This window comes from Anastrepha obliqua, chromosome 4, assembly GCF_027943255.1.
Source record: "Anastrepha obliqua isolate idAnaObli1 chromosome 4, idAnaObli1_1.0, whole genome shotgun sequence".
Classification (NCBI taxonomy): Eukaryota; Metazoa; Arthropoda; class Insecta; order Diptera; family Tephritidae; genus Anastrepha; species Anastrepha obliqua.
The window spans coordinates 58,595,174-58,620,426 of record NC_072895.1 but is presented as its reverse complement, the minus strand read 5'-3'; the positions used below and the strand labels follow the sequence as shown (position 1 = coordinate 58,620,426).

Below are 25,253 nucleotides of genomic sequence, written 5' to 3'. Positions count from 1 at the left end.
AGCACGGTCTTCGCACCTTTCACATTTACCTACTTCCCTGTTTCTAAAAACCAAAAACTAAAAAATTCCTCCAATTCCATTCCTCAACCCCAAAAACTTATCCTTTCCATCCTTACTCCCACACAATAGTTTGCGCATTATTGGCACTGTGGCTGCTAAAACAAGCAAAAAAAAAAAACAAAGAAAACATACAGTTACACGTTGCCTCACTGGCGTCAGCAAGAGGAAACGGGCGACCGCGGTAATAGTGCAGACACACGAAATTTAACGAAGTCCTCAATCATCTGTGCGGTCCTTCTGCCAAAAAAATGTGAGACTCAGATAGCGCTTCAAGCAGTAAGAAGGCTTTGATTCTAAGCAACGACAGGTGGGCATTCCCACTGTCAGAAATCAAAACACAGATTAACGAAACCAACGCACGACTGAGTCTGGTGGTGGATGGTGATTAATTTTGTGCCACCTTGTATGTGGAAAAGACAATTATTAAGATACTAAAATTAAATGAAAATGAAATGAGACTATAAAAAAAATCATGTTCTACTACGTCCTAGATATTATTTATTACATCCCACTTTATCTTTCCTAGCCAATAAAGTAGGCTCTACTAACCGAGCCGTTATACTATCCCTACTTAGAAGCGCTCTTTAGCGATATTGCCTCTCTCAAGATAGATACATTTGCAAGATCTGAAACTACGGCTTATAAAACGCAAAAAAAAAACAAAAACATATGCAACAATGCACATAAATCATCTCAATTAATTACCTTATCGAAGCAGATAAAAAATTGCATTACAAATTCAAAACATTTTAAAGCCACTTTAAAAGCGCAATTCCAATTCGCTATGCAAAAAAAATGCTGAAAGTTAAATGACAGATAAATATTGTACAATATTAAAAGCCTAGTGGCGCGTGTTGCATTTGATATAAATTATATGACAATGTCGAGGCGACCTTCACACAGAAAAAAGCAAACACGCAAATGCAACAAAACGTGTTTCAAAAGGTTAAACGAGAAAAACAAATATTTCCATGGAACAAGAGCAATGAATATTTCTAAAGGCGATTAACAATTCTCACAGTGTAACGACGAAGCGATGTAATGAATGTGAGAATTGAGCGCTGAAAATTCATACACTTTCATGCACATACATACATACATATAAATGCGTAATAAAAGTAATACTTAACATGAATGTATAATAAGTTGTAATGATTTGAGTTGCCTTTGAACGAATTAACCGAATTAACTGTGGTTTGCGTACTCAAATACCGAGTACTTGAACAATTGTAAGTTTGATTTGCTAGGCTGCCTATACTGCTCATATGCAGCATTTTATATATTTAAAGGGGTTTCCAATAACAGGTGTTATTTAGATTAGACGTGATTAACGATTTTTTACGGCCGGAATTGGATGGTATTGATCTGGACAACGTTTATTTTCAACAAGACGGCGCTACGTGCCAGACAAGCAACGAAACCATTGATCTTTTACGGGAAAAGTTTCCGGACCGTGTTATCTCTCGAAGAGGTGATAACAATTGGCCACCGTGATCTTGTGATTTAACACTTTGTGACTTTTTGCTTTGGGGTCACGTGAAAATGAATGGCGTAAACCTTCTCAGCCCAGGGTCGATTCAAGACCTCAAAGATGGAATTCGTGAGGCTATCAAAGACATAGGGCAGCCACTTTGCAATTCGGTTATGAAAAATTTCATGAAAAGGATATTGTCCTGTAAGCGTGGTCGTGGTGGTCATTTTTCTGATGTTATTTTTCACTTTTAACGCCATACCTTCCTCTTTATAATGAAATAAACACCCGATCATTTATATTAAAAAATAGCATTTTTCTTTGAATATCAAAATAACACCTCTTAGCGGAAAACCGTTTATATGCATCAATGTGTGCTTTGTAAGTATACTTATAAGTATGTGTAAAAGTTTTTACATTTTTCCGATTACACAATGGAAGTTTATCTAAATCGCATACCTATTTAGACAGACGTCTACTGTTGATAACTTTTGTTGCTCATTTGTTGTTATACTGCCAGCCAATGTACGCGGGCGTTAAGAAAATTTTGTAAATATCTCGTCTGACTATTTGTAAGATAAATTGTAGTTCTTCATTGAATTTCGTATTTTTTATGCATACAAAGACAACTTTTATTTTTCTTCACATGCACATATAGTATGTATGCCTGTTTAAACTCTATTCATGTAGTTGTGTGCAAGTGTGTGCCAATTCTGTCAAATGATATATGCCTTATGTGGAGATACGCCACTAACTGGGTGTATTGGCCCTACTAGAGCAGTGTAGACGACCTTCGCACAAGCTTAAGAATAGAACAAAAGAGAACACCAAAAATGAGCAAAATCCGAAAAGGTACAACAGGAAATTCTTTGGCACATGCAAAGAAATCAATACATATGTACATGTGGATATACTAATGTATGTTAGAATGTATGTATGTATGTATGTAAGTATACATGTACCCGTATATGCATGATGTAAGTGTTGATTTCAATTTCGAGAAACGAGTGTTTGCTGATGAGATTGTTAATGAATGATATAAATTAGCCATTCCATATATCAGTTAAATTAAATTGAATAGACCATTGAGGGGTTTTATTAATACAAGAATAACATAAATAAAATCATTGCCAAATGAATGCATAAAGTACACAAAATCAGATAAAAATAAAAAGTATAAGAAGGTGGAAAAAATAAATCTTAATTAAATATAACAAAATAAAAAAATATGCATACATATAAAAGAATAAAAAATAATTGAAAAAATTAAGAAATAATTGAATATAAAATAAAATAAAATAAAACAAAGTAAAATAAAATAAGTTTGATTTATTTCAATAAAGTAGAAGAAAAAATAAATGCAGCGAAAATAAAGCATAACAAAATAAAACGAAAAAAGAAAAAATATATTTATAAAAAAATAAATATAAAATAAAGCAACATAAATGAAGTCATCATCATCAATTCCTTTTGTTTCGAGTGGAACATAGGATCTCAAAATAAATTAAGTCAATTAAAATAATATTAAATCAAATAGAATTATATAAAATAAAATAAAACAATACGTAATAAAGTAAAAGAAATAAACAATAAATAAATACATAAAAAGAAACAAAATAAAATGAAAAGAAATATTGTAAGTAAAATAATATAAATGAAATGCAGTAACAAAATAAAATCAATGAAACAAATAAATTATATTGAATAACGCAAAAGCAATATCCAATGGGGCGTCACTTGGAGTGTTTGAGAGAAAGATTCTGCGGAAGATTTTTGACCTTTGCACGCTGGCGACGGCGAATATCGCAGGCGATGGAACGATGAGGTGTATAAGCTTTACGACGCCATAGACATAGCACTGCGAATAAAGATCCAGTGGCTACGTTGGCTGGGTCATGTCTTCTGAATGTATACAAACGCCTTTGTATGTAACCAGATCTTATAAAAAATATTTTTAAAGCCTTGTAAAAGTAAAAAAGTCTCAGACGAAGGATTTTAAGAGTTCTAAAAAACAATAGAATACTCGCGAGATTTTGCCTTGATTATTTTCCTAAATACATACATTCTTTTGCAATCTTAGGTAGGTAGGCAGGTATAGTGGTTGTCGGTTGACACACCTAGGCCTGTTGTAGGCCCATAGTGATACCACCAGGGCTGTCCCCTCTCCTCTACATTGACCTCTTTGAACCAACCTGTGGCTTTAATATTATATATCTAATAAGACTTGTTATTTTTATATTGGCTACTTCTGACAAGATATTCAGGGAACTTTTTCCACCCGCATAGAAAGTGTTCTGTAATCTCTTATTCTTCAATGTCGTTATAGCTTTTGTAATAAACGTTATAGGGCGCTCCCAGTCTACAGGCATGCCTGTCAATCAGACAATGCCCTGTTAGGACCCCGAGAAGAATTTCTCATATTTTTCCTGTTTACGGCTAAGTTGGAAGATTCTCTTAACCTAAGTGCCGATTTCGCCGCCAGTCGTTTGCTGTAGGCCTCAATCGCTAATAAATGCAGTACGACATTCAACGCTGCCGTGGGCGTAGTCTTTAGTGTCCCGCTTATGCAGCGACTAGCACCCCTTTCAATACTTTCTAGGCGTTTTACTGTCGTTCTTTTCTCAAGTGTAGGCCATCATACGTCATGATAGGCCGTACCACTGCTGTATATAGCCAGTGTAGTATTTTTGGGGTTAGGCTCACAATTCTTTTGCATGTATAGAGTGCAGTGGCTGCTTTTTTTACTCTATCATTAATCGTTTGTTTCCTCGCGAGCTTTCTGTCTAATACTAGTCATAGGTAGCTCGCCTCTTCCCCAATTGACAGTGTGATTCCCTCAAGGGTAGGGGGGTTTAGAACAGGTATCCTGTATTTCCTGGTGAACATGATTAGTTCTGTTTTGCTGGGATTTACCCCAAGACCACTCGATACAGCCCACCGGCTCACATCGTTCAAAGCATTGTGCATTATGTTGCAGAGGGTATCTGGGAATTTCCCTCTTATTAATATTGCAACATCGTCTGCGTAGGTCATCGTCTTTTCCTCTAGATTCTTCAACAATTGATTCATTGCATTGACGGATCTGCGTATATCCGAGGGGCCCAACGTCAAAATTACGAGCCAGCCTGCCCGACTGCAATGTTCAAATTGTTGCTAATTTGTACATATGTAGAGGCTGCTCCCTAGCAGCGGACTTTAGAATGGAAAAGAATGGAATTAGAGCAAAACTTCCGAAGACGATAAAAGTAGCGGGCAATTGACAGAAAGTAATGTTTTTAGGAGAGATTGTGTTCGGACCAGCTGAAAGTGCTGTCGATCACAATACCAAAGTACCTAAAGTCATTCGCCATTTCAATGTTATAACAATTTGTAAGCACTGTATTTGTGGTTGGGATTGTAAGTAACCTCAGAGATGTTGAAAAAGGCAATTGTTTCTATGGAGACAGTGTCTTCCACAACCTAAAGAATGAAAAATAATATCTGCTTTTAGTGGATCCTTCTTCGGTAAAATAAAAAAAAAACATAATTTTTTCCCCACTAATAATCAGTTTATGTATGTTCTGCAAACCAAATGCTCATTAGTTGTACATCATGATTCAACTCAACTACCAGCTCAAAGTTAAAAGAAGTGCTATAGGTGTTTGGACACATCATCCGCAAAAGCGGTAACTTTATCCACGAAGATAGTGAGTGAGAAAATCGATCTTATATATATTAAAAATAGTATAGGACCAAGAACAGAACCTTTGTAGGCCACCTAGGTGAATAGACCTAATAGCACTGAGCTTACCAGACATTTTGACTCTTTGAGCTATTTTCGATAAACAAGATTTGAACCAAATATGAATAAATAACCGAAATCCCAAGGCGTATAGTTTTTCTGCAAGAATCTGCCTATCGATCATATCAAATGCCTTTGTGATATAACAAATAAGGCACAATTCTTAGCAGAGAGAACTGTAAATATTTTGAAGCTTATGTTTGTATATGTATACGTAATACACATAGTTGTAGTTGTAACATGAGTATGTAGCTTAAGTACTCCATGCGCCAGAGCATAAGAATTTCTATGCTACGCCCTAATGCCTCCGACCACAAAACAAAAAAAAACCAAAAAAAAGCAACAAAAAAACAACAAGAGTCAAGCCGAATACTAAATAAAAGCAAACATAATAAGAAAACTGAAAAACATTTGAAAACGAACGCGTGCGCGCGGCAATGAGGAAATTGCCAAGTTTTTATTAAAGCTACTGGGCGCTTGTGGCATTACGTCATTTAATTGGCAGCAGTGAATGAGCCAACAACAACGCGCGCATCCCGAACTCTTCTCCTCCTCGCTCGCGCGCACACACACACACGCACACACATCAATTTGTATAATGTATATATGTAAGTACCAATGTATATAAATTTATCACGCCCTCATAACGTGCCCCTCCACAACGAATATTAAATGCGGAGTAGAACACAAAGTTTGCATGCGCCTTAGTTCTATTTTGTTTTATAAACAAAAAGCAACAAAAATAAAAGAGAAATCAGCTGTGAACCTTACATACAGTACGCATGAATGAATGGAAATATATACATATATAAAAATACGACATATTATATAAATAAATACATACAAACATAGGTATTTAATGAAAGAAAACGGAATCAACAGCCGTGAATGCCTTTTTTGGCAGCAATGCCAAAAGCCAAAGAAAGCTCAATAAAAATATATTTTTAAGGTGAAATTTACACATATCCTCATATGTTCACATGCATATGAATGTAAGTAAATAAATATCGCAAATTCATCATCATATGCATATAATATTTAGGTATATATATTATGTATGTAGGTCGCGCTTACCCGTTAGATGTTGTTAATGCAAAACGCCATGTTGTATGGAAATTTGCTCCAAAATTATAAATAAAACTGCAACGAGAAGAAGAAATCAAATAAATTCATTTTCATTCATTAGCGCAAAGTGTGAAAAATCAAATATTTAATTGAAAATCGATTAATGCAGAAATACAGTTATAGTTAAAATAGTGCAAGCAAAGGGATTTTAGCGTTTCTACTAAATCAACTCGTAGATATGAGAAAATACTCTAATTTTTTGGGGTTTCTTATACTCTCAAGTTGTCAAAACCTAGACACATTTGACAAGTGAACGAAAAACACGGAATTTAGGATTTCAAAAATTACAACAACTACTGTTACGGAAAGAGATATTTGAGCAGAGGCTTCATTTTATTAGAAGCTTCTTTTTTTAGCAGTCCTTTATTTTTTGGCCCACTCAGTGATAACTGTCTAAAGGCCTTAAATCTTATTATCTAGAAAATAGGTTTTTCGGAAACATTAATCGAATTCAGGCTTAGACTTTTATTTTTTTTATTAAATTAAGTACTTTGAAAGGAATCATGCGCTCTATTTTAGATGTAGGTATTTACTATATATGCAACTATTATTTATGGTCTGATGGACACATCTTACGAAGTCGATATCTATAACTTGTTATCTGTCAAGCAACCTCTTAGAGTTGTTAGACCCTCTTAGTTGCCTTCAAATTTACATCTAGACTACCGCCAGCGAACGGCAACCTAAGGTGTCGATGTATGTATGTTTGCATGTATTTGTACATTAGATATGTCGAAGAATGACTACGTAACCCCTAGGTGTTGTTTGATTTCATTTTAATTCAAAAACCAGACTCTTTGCTATTAAACCTTTTTGCACAGAACCCATCGAAATATGACGCCAATATAAAAGCCTATTGGTTCAGAACCTTTGCAATTTTCTAAAAGCCATTTATTTTTCTTGAAAACTTTGCTTATTTTAAGGGGACAGATACCTGTAAAATTTCGAAAAAAAAATTTTTTGTTTCATAAAATGTTCATCCTTTAAGATATGTGAAAAAATGTTTAGACCGTAAATTTAGGTATTTCTTATATTATAGATCGTCAACCGTGACGACTCTATTCTAACGATAACTCGAAAAGTTATTGACCGATCTCCCTGAAATTTTGCACACATCTTTTGTATGATATTACTTTTTATGTGAATTTACAAGTTTTGGAACATTTTTTGAAAAAATAATTTTTTCGAAGCAAAAATAGTAGGAAAATTCGCCCCAAAATTCAGTTTTTTTAAGCATTTTATTCCGCGACTTTTTCCCCCCATATTTTTTTTTTAATTTATATAGAAATTATGACATTAATAAATAAAAAAATTTTTGGTTTTTTATATTCAGGTCACTGATGCCGATGCTACAATGCCCACCGATTGAGAAGCCCCGCTGCGACCTTCCGGGAAGAATTTAGTGTACATCCGCCATTTTAAATGATTAAAATTAAATAAAAAAATTTTATATTATTTTAATGTATAAATTAACTGTATGCCAATTTTGAAACTTTTGACTTCTTCATTTTAAATAATTTTAATGAAAATCAGGGAAAATATTGCCGTTTACAGGTATCTGTCCGCTTAAGCAATAAATTATGGTTTTTCCACTAGAAAATTAGGGTGTTTAGAAAATGCCAGTTTGTTAATTTTCAAAATAAGAACTTTTATGAAGTAGATACGACGTTTCCACGACAAAGTTCTACACTTTATCGGATCAACACGGTAGCAGCATTCCCCAAAAATGCATGGGGAATGTTTAATGCTGGTATAACAACATTAAATACTAGATTTACTAAGGAATTTTCTTTGTTTGATAGATTTGGACCGTAAGCAGGGCATTGGCTTATGAGCAGGGCCAACAAATGCCTATAAATTGGGCCAAAATTACTTCTTTTTTAAGTCAAGAGAAGTCAAGCTAAAACTTTAACAATATTATACAGGTGGCGCAAAATTAGTCATCCAATTGTGTTTTTTGAATAACTTTTTTACTTAGAACAAAATGATACTGAGTGATGGAAAACTTTATTTGGACCTTTACGCACTCCATTGCTTGTCTGTTTGCATACTGGAACTGTCTAGTTCGGAAACGTCAAATATGTACGACGCTATTTGCAAAAATTATAAATCTTCCGATAGGGTGATTAATTTTGCGCCACCTGTTATAATAACTCCGTATTATTAGCTTTTTAAAATAAATCACATTAAAGATAAAAAATATTACAAAAAATTGTGATTTGTTCATGCCACTTACTACTACTAATCTCTTAACACGCATCAGTTACTGGCAAAAAATGACAACTTAACGTAACAACAAAAATAAATAAAAACAAAAATAAATAAAAACAGAAAAAAAAAAACAAATAAAAAAAGAAACGAAAAATTTTATATAAATAATAAAAAACGGAAAAGCAAGAGAAGTATGTATATTTGTAGAAAACAAATCAGTGAATAATAAATGGAAAAATAAATACAAAATATTATATAAAAAAATATTCATGGTGTACCCCATATTTCACACAAAATTTGCGATGTTGTGATCAAAATGGCACAAGGGACCGATGCGTGTTAAAGAAATAAACCAGAAATTCCACATGAAAACCTATCATAAACAAACTCAAACCCTCAACAGTGAAAAAATCAACGTAACAGTAAGTACATACACACAAACCAATGTCAATCATACATACATACATACATATGTGCACATACATACATATAGCTGCAAACCAATACGATCTCCACATACAAAATGTTATCTATCACTGCGCAAAAGACGGCATGGCAAAAGGGTGTTGGGCAAAGGCCAGCCGTAAAGAGAGAACACAGCTAACAAAACAGAGAAACCAGAAGGAAGACCAAGAGCAAAAACGATGGCAAGTAAAAGCAAACAAATTGCAAAGTAAAACCAGAAATCAGAAATCAAAATCATAAACAAAATATGTAAACGCAAACACACGCATACAAAGGTCTGGATTTTATAATAAACGTGAAAAGCATTAAAAAACAAAATACACACAAAAGTTAAACAGACAGGACAGAGAGGCAAATAGCCAAAACAAGTCAAGCAAAATGTAAACTGAAAGACAATTAAAAGCAAAATACAAACAGCGCAAAAAAGAAAACTTTGCGAGGGTAGGCAAATACAAAACGAGTCTTTCAAGTCAAGAGCCGTCATACATACTCATACAAACTAGCCACATACAGATTTGGTATATTTGTATGCTACATTAGCAATTGCCCAGACCAACCGAAACTTATGTATGTAGGAATAAATATATACATACATATGTATATCTGCGTAAATTTGTAGACCCACTCACACCTCAACCATGGACGACGAATGTGTGTCAATTATTTCGAATTTTCCACTTAAAACTGCCTTCTCATACTTGGTGGCCGAACAGGCAGACAGGCAGATAGATTTGTATGTAAGTAGTTGGCTGATGTTAAGAGTAAAAGGATGGATGGGCCTATCGGAGCGCGAATGTAAGGGCATAAACAAATGAAGTGTGATATATGTATGAACAAATGCAATTTGATAAGACCTTTGAAGACCAGTAGGAATAATTTGAAGTTATTAGCTGATAATTGTAAGGACCATTAAAGGCTTAAATCGGCAATCTAGAAGGACTTTGAATTGTGGAAGATGCATTTGAATGGCATTGTTCTTATGTTTAGGACACTTGTACAGGCTGGTTCAACTAGCGTTTGGAAATTAAACTATAGACTCGTTTTACTTTTATCGCTAAAATAACATTAGTAATATATCAGAAATTTAATTTATGATTACACATTTATGAAATGGGTCGCTTTTGAGTTGAGTTGAGGAGCTGAGCAAAGTTGGTAAATATTAAGGGGTTATACGCAGTTATGACTTTCAAAAAAATCGATTTTTTTATTGCATTTTTGTAATGTACATATATTCAAAAGTATACGCACGAAATTTGAAGTAGATCTAAGCAATACTTTCGGAGTTATACCTAAATATGTAGAGATGCCTCGGCACGTTTTAAGGTAGGTATTGAAACTTTAAACGTGTTTTTTCAAAACGGCATTTTTCAAGTCGGTGTACACGATATCTCGAAAACGGCTTGTTTGATCGGTCAACCGTTTTAACTCAATCTTTAAAGATACATTTTCTAGTAATTAATCGTTCCTTTTGTAAATCTGATACTTATTTTCCATTTTATAATCAATTTACGGCCAAATTTTAACGTAAAAATCGAAATCATTTCTTTTAAAAGCTGCCGTTTTGTGAAAATTCACTATTTTGATTAGCCGAACGATTAATTACTAGATAATCTAATATATTAACAAAATTTGTTTGGTTTTTTGATTTCAGATAATCCAATCCTGAGTTACGGTGTACACCGTAAATCGTCTTTTTTTAAAGGAGGTTCCAGAAATCGCCTGCAGCGCGCTCTATAATCAAGATTTTCATAAATAAAAAATTTTGTTACGTTCTTGAAGGATGCTTTTATAACCGCCAAAAATTTTTAAATTAAAATATTCTGAAGTTTCTTCAGGATAAATCCTTGACAACTCGTCTTTTATTTGCTTCATAACTGCGTATAACCCCTTAAAGTACAATAATCAGCCGGAATAGTGATGTCAATTGGCCGCCTGCAATTTGCTTGCGTTAGACTATTTTACTGGAGCGATAACAGGGGCAACCTGTTATGTCAACCATACAAACATGAACGACCCGGGTTTATATCCGTCGCGGTGGACTATCGTTCCTGCAGCATTCCTCAAACACCATATAAAACTCCCCTATCTCGACGTTAGCGATTTTGAAGTTTTTTAAATTTAAATTTTGTACTCAGATAAGAAAAATTGAGTATAGTTAAGCACGACAAGAATTCTACACTGGTTTTATCTCTACAAGCGTGCTAATGATCATAGGGATTACTTCTTCAGGACAGAGAGATCTACGCCATAAGGACAGCTCGTAGTACTACCCGGCAAAACAAAGGATTGCCAATTTAACATTGTCTAAACACTCGTTACTACGTTAGCGAAACGGGAATATTTTATGTTGTTACGGCAACAATAACTAAAGGATTGCCCATATTCGACGGACCCATCTGGCAACCCTGTATCTTTTGACAGAGACGTTAGATCGCTTAATGACATACTGCGTTGGAAGCGTCACTCCAAGCAGATTTTTACCATGGAACAGTACACGTTTCGCGAGCGCTCCCAAATTGTTGAAATTTACATTCAACAAAAGAAGTCAATTGTGAAAACTCGACGTGCGTATAAAAAATTAAATAATGTGAAAAGTGCGCCAAACACCATTAAACGTTTGTATGAAAGGTTTTCGACTGGCGATGCTCTTTCTAATCCAAAGAGGCCAAATCAAAACCGACCAAGGCAATCGGATGAGAATATTGCTCTTGTACGGGCCAGTGTTGAGACGTCGCCAAGGACATCCCAAATGATTGTTGCCTGCGGACAAGCCTCGTCGATTGGAATGGGCCCAAAGAGTCATCGAAACGGCTGAAGATGACGAGCTATTTCAGCCGAAATGTTAGCTAAAACTATGGAAAATGCTGCAAAACGGGCACAATACGCCGTACAGGCTCAAGGCGGCCATTTGAGAGATATCATATTCAAAAAGTGATGTCAACAAATCTACTTGAACCAAATAAAATGATTATTATCGTCAACATCAAAAAAATTGTGTTTTTCTTTGATTAAAAAAAAAACACATGGGTCCGTCGAATATGGGCAACCCAGTATTGATACTTCAACAGCGTACTCCAAAACGTATTGACAGTATTTGTGCTACCACAGTAACAGAGCAATGAGCGAAAGTGATTTTTACCCCACATCCACACCTATGTTAAAAAAGCTCTGTTAAAACAGAAACGTTAGGTGGAACCGCAAATTTCCACTTTAAAACATATCTGCCTTATCGAACTTCTTGTCTGCACTGTCTTAATATCAGCTGTCATTCCGTCGTTTGCCAATTCAGTTTTAATTTTACCGCGCCATTTGCATTACTTCCTACGGTTCCAAGGAGGAACAAGGGACCACCACCATTACTTGATACCATTTTGAAAATGAAATGCAAAGGCAGCAAAAAGGGACCAAGTCACATTTAGTGGAAGGTGTAGATGCTTCGTTAGACAAAACATTTTCCATCTCAAAATCACAATTTAAATACTTATCGTTCTCCCCATACTTAACATTTCAATTATCTACAGAAAATATTTTTGTTTAAGACAATGACTGTAAAGAGAGAATTGTTTGCAACTTTTCGCCAGCTGCTGATAATAAAATCTGAATACAAAGCTACAAAGCATAATTGCTCTCAAAGCAGTCGTATCTATTTTCAGGTCGCCTACAGAAGGAAAAACAGGACGAAGAGGAAAAATAGCAGTAGAAACAAACAAAAATAAAGTTAAATGGACTGTATTTTTTCTTTTCTTTTGCTACCTTTGTTTTGTTTTCTGTTGTTTTATTAATCATTGGTCAGAATGTGCTTTGTACTCTCTATTATCAAAGCAAATAATACATAAAAACTGTAGACCAAACATATACATATAAATATGTATTTTTATGCTTATAGCTGACCATTACTGTTATCAGCGAAAAAGCATAGGAAAGATAAAGGAAAAAAGAATGCTAAACAAAAATGTACGTAAAAGATTTTGACAAAATAATGCTGCAGCTGTTCGGATGGAAAACTTGATGAGTATAGAAGAAAGAGTAGGCTATTGAAGGAGAGTAACTTGGAATGGAGTAAATAATAATAATGACATGGAGCAGAAGCAATTATTGCATGTGTTGCGCGTGCGAAAGGTCAAAAAAGGAACAGCGAAAAAGGAAGCTTGAAAATTTAATGTGGCCAGAACGGCCAGAAAATGTGGGGGATTACAAGTAGGATGGGTGCAATAAGTAATTAAAGCGCATAAGTAATGTCGAAACAAGCAAACTTAAAAAGGGTTAGAAGTGGTGTGTAACCTGATTGGGGATGTGTGGTGAATGAGAGAATGGCAAAAACATTAAATAACGAGGAAAGATTTGAAGGTTAACTTATCGGTAGCAGCACCTCATATTTAAAAAATTGCAATTAAAATAAAAACAGGCGATAGATAGGTAAGACGGTTCCCCCCGACCGTTGGCTCTACGCTACCGAAACGAAACGTGCTCATGTCCTATCCCATAAATTTATAGGGAATGTTTTATGCTATTACAACAACAAATCCACCAACAACACCTTTATTTTTAGGTAGTTAGAGCGTATTTTTGACAAAAAAAAGTAGTTTCAATAAATATAATACTACATACAGTATTGGTCAAAACTACAGCAAAGCACGCCCCTTGCAGGATTTCTAGTGATGCCAAATAATTCAATAAAAACCTTTCATTAATTAATAAAACATATCAAAATTTGTTCAACACTTTTAATATAAAAACTAAAATTGCAAATATCCATAGTACTCAAAAATTAAATGGTCAAAACTAAAGCACCCCCAATATTTTTTACAGCTCAGTATTGTTGTTAGTTAGCTGAATTCTCTTCTTAACGGTGCTTAAAACTGCATGTGAGTAGCTGTGATATAGTTTTTCCAAGAATTTGGGAATTTAGTATTGTAGAACAGCCAGAAGAAAGACATATACGCTCAATCCAACCTCGCTTAATCCAGAGTTTAGTAAGGGAACTGAGTCGGAATGAGGTACTGTGATGAGTAGAGGGCACAACAGACCATGAGGTCGAAGTGCAAGCCTCATAAAGCGTCTATCTATTGTAGAACAGTGCATACGAGTAAAGAAATGAATTAAAAATAAAATAACAAGTCAATATTTTTCCCTTTTTGATTTTTAACTTCGGGCATGAAACATCGAAAATTTGAAAAATTCCGTTTTTCAAAGTATATTTATATCATGAAACATTTAAATCAAATCAAAAAAATCCCATTGCCGTTTGAAAGTGTCATAAAACCATGGTCTCTATATTTGTGGAAAAAAATCAATTCACACACACTGAATTGCAGGATAAACGCACACCTGTAAAGGTTGCAATATGTGCTATGTTCTTTTTTGTAAGTTTCTTGCGTAGAAAGAACCTCTGACATTAGAACAACTGATTTGGCAAGTCTTTTTTTTTCTTGTTCACTCCTCTCGAGAGCATAGGGCCTCGACAAGACATTTGCCTTGCGTGGGTTACGTTAATCTAGTTGATTTGATAAGTCCTACTACCTTTTAATTTAGCAATGTTTGCGCTTTAAAGTGGTGGAAATTTATTTAAAAAATCAGTATTTTGCAAAAAATTATCACGAAAACGTTTAGTCACATGCGCCACTAAAATATGGTATAGTACTAAAAAAAATATTCGTTGATGGATATCATGTGATTGGACGCCTTCAGACAATTTTTGTCAGACTGCTTGAAGAGATTTTTAATTCTTTCATCTCCAATGGCATAAAACTGTTACCAGAAATTAACTAATTTATTTGTCAAAAACTCAGCTAAATTTGGATATCTAATAAAAAAAAAGATACAACATAAAAAAAAAATGCAGAGAAGGCATAATAAGAAGCAAGCAAAGAACAGCAGTAGAAAAGAGATTAAGATCGAAAGATGAACAAAATATAGATGTGAAATTAAAAAGAACATTTCATCTTTCTGCGCCAAAACTTTTCAAGGCTCTCAAAAATACAGAGCTTTCAAGTGCATGCCCATACCCATACGATCCGAAGAATTCTATGTATTCTAAAATCGACTTGAATGAATGAATAACTCGGACAAGTACTGCATTCGTGCAAGAAATAGGAAAACTCAACTTGAACCGACTCGAAAGGCTATTACTGTTAAAACAACAACAACAAACTAAAGGCCACAACTATTTACACAACTGTAGCTATATATGTATGTGTTAATTAATTATAAATTGGTTTAGTCCTTTGAATATTCTGAGTACTATTTTTACGGGCGATCTGATGGCAGGCACTAAGGTGAAGAATTATTTGATAAAACAAAACCTTTAAAGCACAGAGAAGCATCTGACATGGTTTGGTGATATAAAATTGGGTCCCTTCACATGTTGAAGTAAAATATACAATATGTTGGGCATTATTAAACACTTTAAATTTTATCACGACAAGCACAGATAGCTCGAATGGCTGTTGGAAGTTGGATGCTTTTTATCGATGCTTTAGTCGCGATACTCACTCACAAATATAATATAATCTACAAACATTTGTCCGTCTTTGAGTGAGCGGCCAGGTTTGACCAAAACCTGCCAGGATTGCACTTGTGTTAAGGGGGGACCCTCATTTAGACGGTCGAAAAATGCATCATTTTTGGGAATTTTTTTCTCAGGTAAAATAACTTCAAACGTTTTGTAATTCATAAAGTACTTTAATAAATGTCTTGACTGTCTACAAAAATTTTCGGAGAAGAAAAAAAACATTTTAAGTATGGAAATATACACCTCGTCCATGGCACCTCATTCTATCTGTGTACATTCTAGCGCTCTGAATTTTTTTCTGAAATAAAAAAACCAAATTTTTTTTAAAACTTTAGGATAATACCTTCGATGTGACATTTTGATTTAAAAAAAAAATGTCGAAATTGATATTTTTTACCCAGTTTTATGTTAAAAGTGATTTTTCATGCATAAAAATTGACTTTAAAATTACAAAAAATATGAAAATCTTTTTTTTAAAAAAAACACTTAATGTCACATTGAAAACAATTTAATTATCTTTAAAATGAGCTATTGTAAAGCCTGATTGGTTCAATACAGCGTTCTCAATTGTGTACACAAAATCGAAAAATGATGTTTCGAGAAAAACGCGTTTAAAGTTTTGGATACAGGCGATCAGGCCACCCGTCGCGTCCTGTTAAAAATTTTGTCACTCCTTCAAAAATACAGATATCGACTTGAAATTTTGAAAGTATATTCTTAAATAGTTGTAGAATAGATTAAAATTATTTCCAAAAAATCGATTTTTTTGACCCGATAAATGAGGGTCCCCCCTTAAATGTTTTGTGTCGAAGTACTATTTTAAAAAAAGTAGTGTAACAAATAAATATACACACCGGTGATTGCTGTTGTTGTTGTAAGAAATTTGTTTTAACACACAATTTTTAAAATATATATTTTTAATTTATTTCACTTTCGTATTAAAGCAAATTTAACAGCTGCCATTAAACACGCAGATACACTTCGCTCTGCTAATGATTTTGTTGTTGTTGCTTGCACACATACGATCGTAATTGGCGATTTGTGTTTTCTATTGCATCACATGAAAAAAATTGATAAACAGGTATGTAAGTACGTACAAATTTTCGAAAAAAAGAACGAAACTCACGAACACAGCTGAATTAAACAGAATAATTTGCACTTGAACGCTTGAGAAATATATTCTCAAATATTGTTGAACGTTTAGGTGAAACAATTACACTCTTCAAATATGTATGTGATCGCATTGAAGGGTGCTACAAAGTATTTTCAATTGTCTCTGTTGCAGCAGAGATTTAAGTTTGCTATTTCCCCAAGTACTTTCACAAGTCTTGATTTTTATGTTGTACGAAGTTTTGTAATTTAGTAATTTATAGGATTTATTGGCACCTGAAATGATTTTCGGATTGTTGTAGTTGTTGTTATAGTAATTGAAACACCTTTGAGTACTTCTTAATCTAAACTTTTCCTTCGATTTTTGACACAAGTAAATTTCCATTAGTTTTTTGCTTGCAAAGCCAACTTCGTAGGAGACAACACAACTCGACTGCCTCAAAGTATGTACGTATGTATGTAAGTAACCGAACGGCTGACTGAATTCACTGTCAGATGAGCGAACTACCAGATAGGTCAGCTGTTGAATATTTTATTTGAATTTTACTTCACTTTAAATATTTTTTCGATCGAAACCAACACGCGACTGAACGTCTAAACGTCAACTAATGTTTGAACTGCCACAAAGCGAGTGCTTCTGCTCTATGTGCACAATTTGTAGCCAAGCAAACTGGCAAATTGACGAACGAGCGGCGAGCGACGAATAGTGAGCTATTGGCAAACTTGACTGACCGTCAGGCTAAAAATGACAGCGGAAAGGCACACAAATCACAAGAAACATATACTGCACACTCACGAACTCACGAACGCTTGCACACACGTTCGCGTGTCGTTAAATTTTACACAAACAAAACTGGTCTACCCGTATGCTGCTGATCGCGCTGCTGCCCACTAAGTCCTAGGCGAAGCTGTAGAGTGTTGGTTTACAAATTAGTGGTGTATGCGTTAATGGCGATTTTCAATGCTTTGAGTAATTTTATTATAATTTTGTTTTATGGTTTCAAAATGACTTTTCATACATTTAGGCATTTATACATAAAACTCAGCTGAAATGTTTGGGACACACCCCCCTCAAGAACGAACAGAAGTATGCCTCTCAGTCAACACACATGTATATACATACACACAAATACGGTGCTGCACTGCTCTATCGACTTTACTTCACTGCACTGCACTTTATTGTTCTTTAGGTATTACTGCTACCGTTGCTAGTGTTCACTGAACTAAAATTTGCCTGCCAACTGAAATTGTGTCGCACTAAATTGCGATTAAATTTTTCTACGTTTTCAACGATTTCCTTCCAAACGTATCAAAATCAAAATTGAGAAAATGTATCTGCCACACGTAACCAACTAAAACTCGCTCACTCACTCAATTGTCTAAGAGTTGTGTGTTGTTTGGTGGCGTATTACTTTTTGCGTTTGTGAATTTGCTGTTGTTGTATGGCCAAGTTAGCAGTAAGGGGGTGCAAGTGGAGTAGAGAAGATGGCGAATAAATGAATTCACGTAGCAAAATTATTGTAGAAGATGAGCTGCTGCTGTGCAGGCACTTTTTTAAATCCAGCAATCAACCGACCGTCGAACTGATTGTATATCTGTCTGTCTTTTGTACGAATTTTGTATGTGTGCTGGCTGATGTATAAATTCTCAACAGCAAACTCCTAGCGCTGTACAAAAGACTCTTCCTGCTGATACTGCACACAAACACACCTCCACTCACTCCGATTCCAACTCTGCACTTCTCCTACAACACAACACAAAAAGCACTGCACTGCACTGTTCTGTTCACTCACTGCAAACACTGCTATTGCTTTTCCACTACTCTGTTCAATGATGTTGTCACTTGCGTTGTATCTGTTCGACTGAATTCCAAACGCAACGAATTGACTTTCTAAACAGCTGAGCGTACCCAGAGCCAAAGCAAGTAGGAACATTTACTTATATGTTCATATACTTATAAATTGATGTACATGAAAACGACGCAATAAATGTATATAACACTTGAAAATATATATGTGCAGACAAATAGAAAAGTAAATCCAAACGCAATTACAATAACAAATACGCCAACAAGCTACTGTAGGTTTAGTGGAAATCTTTTCATACAACTCGCAGACGCAGAGAGACTTGCTTTGTAAGAGATATACTATATAAGAGAATTGAGAGCGAAAGAGGGAGCCACTCTCTATGAGTACAACAGTAAATCGTAAAATCAGGTAAATAATAAAAGACGACATTTTGAGATGACAGTGGCGCGGAACAGCTTACAAATATGAGAAATCTTTGAAAATGTTAAAACATTATAAAAATATTAAAACATAATAAAAATGTTAAAATGTTTTAACATTTTTAAAATTTGAATGTTAAAACATTATAAAAATGCTATGTAGAATTAATAATTATTTTAACATATTCAAATATTTTGCAATAGCATTCTATAACAGAGTTGTAACCAATAGTACAGAGAAACTAATATGAAAGAAAAGTTAATCCTTTTATTTGTGGTAAGGTCCCAGGGGATTTTTTCAACATCCTATTCGTATTCCAAAGAAAGTGTGCTAGAGCGAAAACTGAGCTAAAACTGATTTTAAGAGGGAATTAGTGAGTAAGCCTGATATGTATGTATGTATAACAAGCCTACTTATTTTTTCTTTAAGCTGCTTTGCCATGCCATATATTAGATATGTATGTCTTTACGCGATGTAGAAAATACAGAAGGTGTCGCCTTTTGAAATTGTTTTTGATTCTTTGATTTCCACTCATTTTCATGTATTCTCCCTTTTTTCTTTGTTTGTTTATTTCCTATCACAGCATATGAGAATGCGTAAACTTGCCTAAAACCCATACGAAAAATACTATTGTATATATAATACTAAATATCTATACTATATTCACAAGCCTGTCGTAAGTATCGCATTGTTGAATGTCACAAACTTTAAATAGCTAAGTATATATTTAGGGAATTCGCAAAGCGTTCAGGCAGTTAGAAGATAGTTGGCTGAGATTTCAAATCCTCTAAAACTATGATCTATTTAACTATTAAAAACTTTATTAAACAAAACAATTCGAAACTTGCGGCAGCTTTTAATCCATAAAATTGATTTTTATCGCAAAAGCATATACATACGTACCATATATAGCTCAACGTGGGGGCTAACTATCTGGCTGGCGGAATAGTTGCAATATTTATCTGAACAGAGTCAAAACAAATACACAAACTTTAACTAATCTTATTATTATTAGGCTACTAGAGATCTAAGCCGGCTGAGGTACCCTATATTTTAAGTTTTTTTTTAGCACATTGTAAATTTTATTGTTCCATAATTTATATGATATACGGCTACACCTACTCTGCTGAGTGAAAGCAGCTTTTTAGAAAATCCTCTGCCTGGCGTTAGGAATAGTTTCGCTTGTCGCTAACAGATAGAATTTCGCCACTGTTCAAAGGATTTCTTCTCCTCCCACCATCTGAGAAATTCGTTAATGTGACTCTTTGCCAGTTCATAGAAAGGGTCAATACCCATTCGAGGCATGTTTGCCCCTTTTTTAGCTAGATTGCTGTTGGCTATTTCATCTCATTTCCCTAGTGTTCAGGAACCCAACCTAATAATACTGTGTTGATGTTCCCTAACATGTTGAGTAATCTCAATAAGTTATATACTATTTTTGAGGTGATTATATTGATAGAAGGACTTTCCAGGACAGAAAGTATGTATGTAAATGGGGGGCTCTCCCGCATACATATTTCAATAGCATGTATCATATTTCTGCCTGGAAGAATGTTGAGTAAAAACCCATTGGAATCAATTGCTGAAATTTGGGTCCACGGGTTCCCGCCCCTGTTCAGCTATCTTCAAATTTCGACCCATTAGTAAACAAAATCTGGAATCCAGGTTTAAGGTGATACAATTATAATAAGAATAAGAACTTGAAAGTTGCAGAAGAGGTTGGGTTTGGGAAATCATGTATCAACCCTAAAGGAATAGGAGTTTGTGGGCAGTCTTCTAAGGCCTTTAAATGTCTTTTAATATCTCGACATTTTAGATCGGAAAAGCCGGAACAAACGAACATCTGATATCGAGTTCCTATTTCAATTGGCCGAAAAAACAGCAAATATACCACAGAACATAATAATAACATCTGAAAAATAATAACTCAGCAGTTATATATTCGACTATTTAAAGCAAAACTAGTGCAAAAGTAGCGAACGACGCAATTCGTGTCGACGAAGAACCAATAACCCCATTTAACAAGTATCCAAATAAAACACAGCATATCTATGGGTAAAGAACATAAGAGAGCAAATATAAGAAAACTGAGCAGGAGAGAGATCAAAAACCTAGAGCAATAAATAACCTAACTACATATATACACATATACATACATATGTATAGGTAGCAAATCAAAATCACACAACGGAATAATAGGGAAATGCAAGCAACATGTTGCTTAGTGGCAACGAAAAACCAGTCCGAGAGAAAGAGAGCCCGAGAGACTGATAGACTGATAGACAGTTAGGGGTAAGTATACACATCTAAGTGCATATACATAAATGTTGATAAGCTACATATATTGCGTGGCAGGAGGTTTTGACAGATAAGCCAACAAGGCAGGCACGATGTAGCCAAATGAAATAAACACAAATCATATGGTTTCATCACACATATACACATGTATACGATATGTGGATGGTGACGATATGCACATATGTACTGTGTACAAACATATGTATATATATATTTACACATGCATATGTATGTACGAGTATATAGATATAACTTTAAGGTTTTTAGTGCGAAATCGAAAGCTAATTTATTTGTTAAAGACCCTCGATTTTTAACGATTTATTTTACTTTTTTCCTTTTTAATCTAAGCGAGATTACTGCTTGAAGACACTGTATTAGCGACAATGAAATCAGAGTAAAGGGGTTACGAACAAAGGCAAAGTCAGCAAGTCACCTACATATCTCTCTCAATTTATATAAAAATTAAACTTGAAGAGCAAGTTTTCCTCAATCAATGGCAGTGCTACCATTTTGATGCGTTTATTTCATAAAAGCATATAAATAATTTCGTATTTGATGTGTTACAGTTTGTTCATGGCGAAAGACCCTAGCTACGCGCTATCTTACAACTAAATAACAAAACTTTGCAAAATGCAAAAAAGCGTTGAGATCAAAAATCAATTTATATGCATAAAAATCAAAAAACATCAGAAAATAAGCGAGCTACAAGCTACAACAAATAAATTCTAATCGGAGTCTTAGAAAGAAATATGCGAAAATATTCATGATTATTTTTATCCTAGTTTAGTTGTTTAATATGTCACATGTCATAGTTTGGTCATATAATTGGGCCATTTATTTCTAGCAATCATTTAAAGAAAAAAAACTTTGTTGGTTTTCTGCAAAACAGTGATGAAACACTTTCATATAAAATATAACAAATTAAAGGCGTTGAATTAAATTCCAAGACACATTGCGTCACCATTTGTTTTTAGGTAAATGAATTTAAATTTTGAAGACCGATGGAAACCCATAAACCACGGATAGATTCATTCAGATTTTTCTGATCGTGAGGCACATTACAAATTATATGCTACAGAGTTCTGCGTGGCCAAATCTTCGAGGACGTGTACAATCTAGGCTGTATCGCTGGAAAAGCTGGTTAAAAAAACCGAACATTTGAATTTTTTATTGGCATTCTAAGCAGCTCAATCGCTCTCAATGATTACCAAATGAAGCATTTCGAAGAGTTCGTTAATCAAACTTAACCCAACATGTTCATAGTCTTAAAAAATTAGTACGAACATGTATGTATGTATATGCATTAGTTTTTTTCATTAAAACGGCAATACTGTTTAGATGGCAAAGTCTGAGTAATCAGAGAGAACATTGTATCACTAAGAGAGAGACTGCGAGAGCAAGACAATCCAAAACAGTATCATATGTTGACATTGCTTTTGCTTTTGCTTTTACATTAATTTTGCCTTTTACTTTTCTAACTGCGTTAGTGGTGGTATGTAATGTTTGTTGAACGACAACAATTTTTCACCCCGCACAGCTGATTCGTTCGGTTGATTAGTGTGCGAGTCAGCAACAAAAATAACATCTACAAATGAACAAGCAAACGGATGGTTGGATAGATAGACTTACGGAAAACCAGTCACGCAGTTTGATGGGTTTTTTGTTCTTTTTGTTTTTGTTACCGAGTTTTCAAATGTTACCCGTTATGGCAAAGTCCAGCTGTGCTTTGGCCATGTACCTGCAAATGTACATGTACATATGTACGTGTGTACATGCCTACAAATGTAAGAAAGTCCACGAACTTCTTTTATACTATATGTATGCACACATACACACACATTGCTCGAGTACCTCGGCTTGTGGAATAATTTTATCACTTTTATGCGACTCAACACAACAACAAAGTACGCATGTGCTCAACCATTTGTTGTATGTATGTACAAACAACTTTTAAGGCAGAGTCAGCAGAGTGCTAAACAGAAAATTGTTGACAGAGACGACTTTGACGTCGACGCTGGCAGCGCAGTAGTTCGGATTACACAGCTGATGCGACTGAAAAACAAAGGAACAAAATTCAAAAGCAAAAAAAATTGTATATAAGAAAAATAAATAATTTTGTACGTTTAGGGTGAACCAATGACGAGAATCGTTTTAAGAAATTTGTTACAACAAAAATGTCATGCAATGTTTTTTATTTGTATTTGCTTTATTAAAAAGAGCCAAGTGAAGTATGACTGAATTTGAATGGCTGCCTCGGTCTACCCTGTAGTAGTCCATCCTGTTGATTATTGCTGGTTTCTGATCCAACGTCTAAAGTAAAGATTTCAATATTTTCAAACTTTGTTCAAGTGTAACGAATTACTTCTGAGTTTCTTGCCACTTTTTTGTGGGCTAAATAGTAGCAAGTGATTTAAAAAGTAATCAACCCATGGCACACCCTTTATTAAAGGAAAGAAGCAAATGTACTTATAACTTGTAAATAAAGCTCCAAATAATTATTTCTCCACAGCCAAGTGCATCGAAATACAAATGCAATATGAAGTTTTACCTCGCCATTGCATCTACTCGCTTTAACTAACGTTTTAAGGATAACGTGAGCGTAATTCAGAGAGCGAAACAGAGCTATAATTACTTACAAATATAGGTAGGTATATCCATTTAGAAACATTCCACATATTTTAGTATGTAAATACCGATAAATAGTGAAAAAAGTAATAATTTGAGAAAATAATGAAAGTTTGGATGAAAATTTTCTTGCCAACGCTGAATGCTTTCACTCGCGTGCTGGTTTCCAAATTCGAGTTTTTGAACGTACGTACACATGGATGTATGTCCATATGAGTATATGGATACGTACATACCTCCCTAAATAAGGGCTCGTGAATTTTGTGCTAATATGTATACATGCGCAGATGTGTGTAGGTAAATAAGTACATATAAATGTGACATAGACTGAAGGGTTCAATTATGTGGATTATGTGGTGTGTATGGGTCAACAAAGACAGTGCGTTTGCAAAGTTGCGTGTTAATGACCTGTATAAAGTCGTGGCTTGAGTGAATCAAGACGACAAGACAAAGGACAAAAGAAACCAACTTATACACTGGTTAACAAAAGACGTATACACATTTTTTACATATGAAGTTGTGTAGCAACTGTATGGATTAATGGGTATATCGTACGAAAATAGCACAGCAAATGGAGGATGGAGCACACAATTCTTGTCAAAGGAATGCACAAGATAAAATTGTTCCAAACAAATAATACGTTGTTTCATTACTTAATGCGAAGTCTTAAAAAATAGTTCATCTTATAGATTGACCTTAAGTTTATCCCTTGCGACACTTCCTTATTAATAGTTTTTGAGTGTGGACCCATTTACTTGGCGCAAGTGTGGCAAAATTCCTCATTACCCATAGTCACTCCTTATAACCGGACAACTTCACTAGCCGGACAAATTTCGTGCACACAAATTTTGCACTACTTTTTCTATACAGATATTATCCCAATAGCCGGATACTCCAATAATCGGACGTGGGCACTATGTTTCAAAACCATTGAGATCAAAAAACGTATTGCTTTTTTATATTTTTGTTTTTTTTTACACGCCTTTGTACAGAGCCATCCCGATTGGAATGCAGAAGATGGCATTTCACTAACAATCTATGGTAAATTTAAGGGGTTACATGGGTTTCGTCGGGTAAAAAAAGGGTTTCGTAATGTAAAAAATTATTTATTTAATTCAAACTTTTTTCTGTCTTATAAATACATAATTAAGGAATAATTTCTGAAAATTTCAGAAAAAAAAAAATTAAAACTCCTCCATTGTGACGTCATTTCCGGTGCATCCGCGTTGTCAGCATAACTACTGACAGGATCATATAAAATGAAAAAATAAAAATAAGTGTTTTAGTTAAGACCATAAACTCGTGCTTGAACGAAGGAAAGAAAAAAAAATTGGAATTTTGGCAGACATTTTTCCAAAAAAATGAAAA

General features: G+C 34.5%; 1 protein-coding gene across 2 annotated transcripts in view; it reads right to left on the bottom strand.

Annotated features, from left to right (window-relative positions):
• LOC129245525 (protein Atossa) overlaps positions 1-18,563 on the bottom strand; it is a 97,027-nt gene extending 78,464 nt beyond the window's left edge. The window contains exons 1-3 of one of the 2 annotated variants that reach the window (XM_054883728.1): positions 18,528-18,563; positions 16,479-16,672; positions 6,387-6,452 (exon numbers count right to left, since the gene is read on the bottom strand). The gene's annotated coding sequence lies outside the window, so the exon portion shown is untranslated. The remainder of the gene's footprint in view (positions 1-6,386; positions 6,453-16,478; positions 16,673-18,527) is intronic. The other variant, XM_054883729.1, reaches the window with a different exon arrangement.
• Between the last annotated feature and the right edge of the window lie 6,690 nt (positions 18,564-25,253).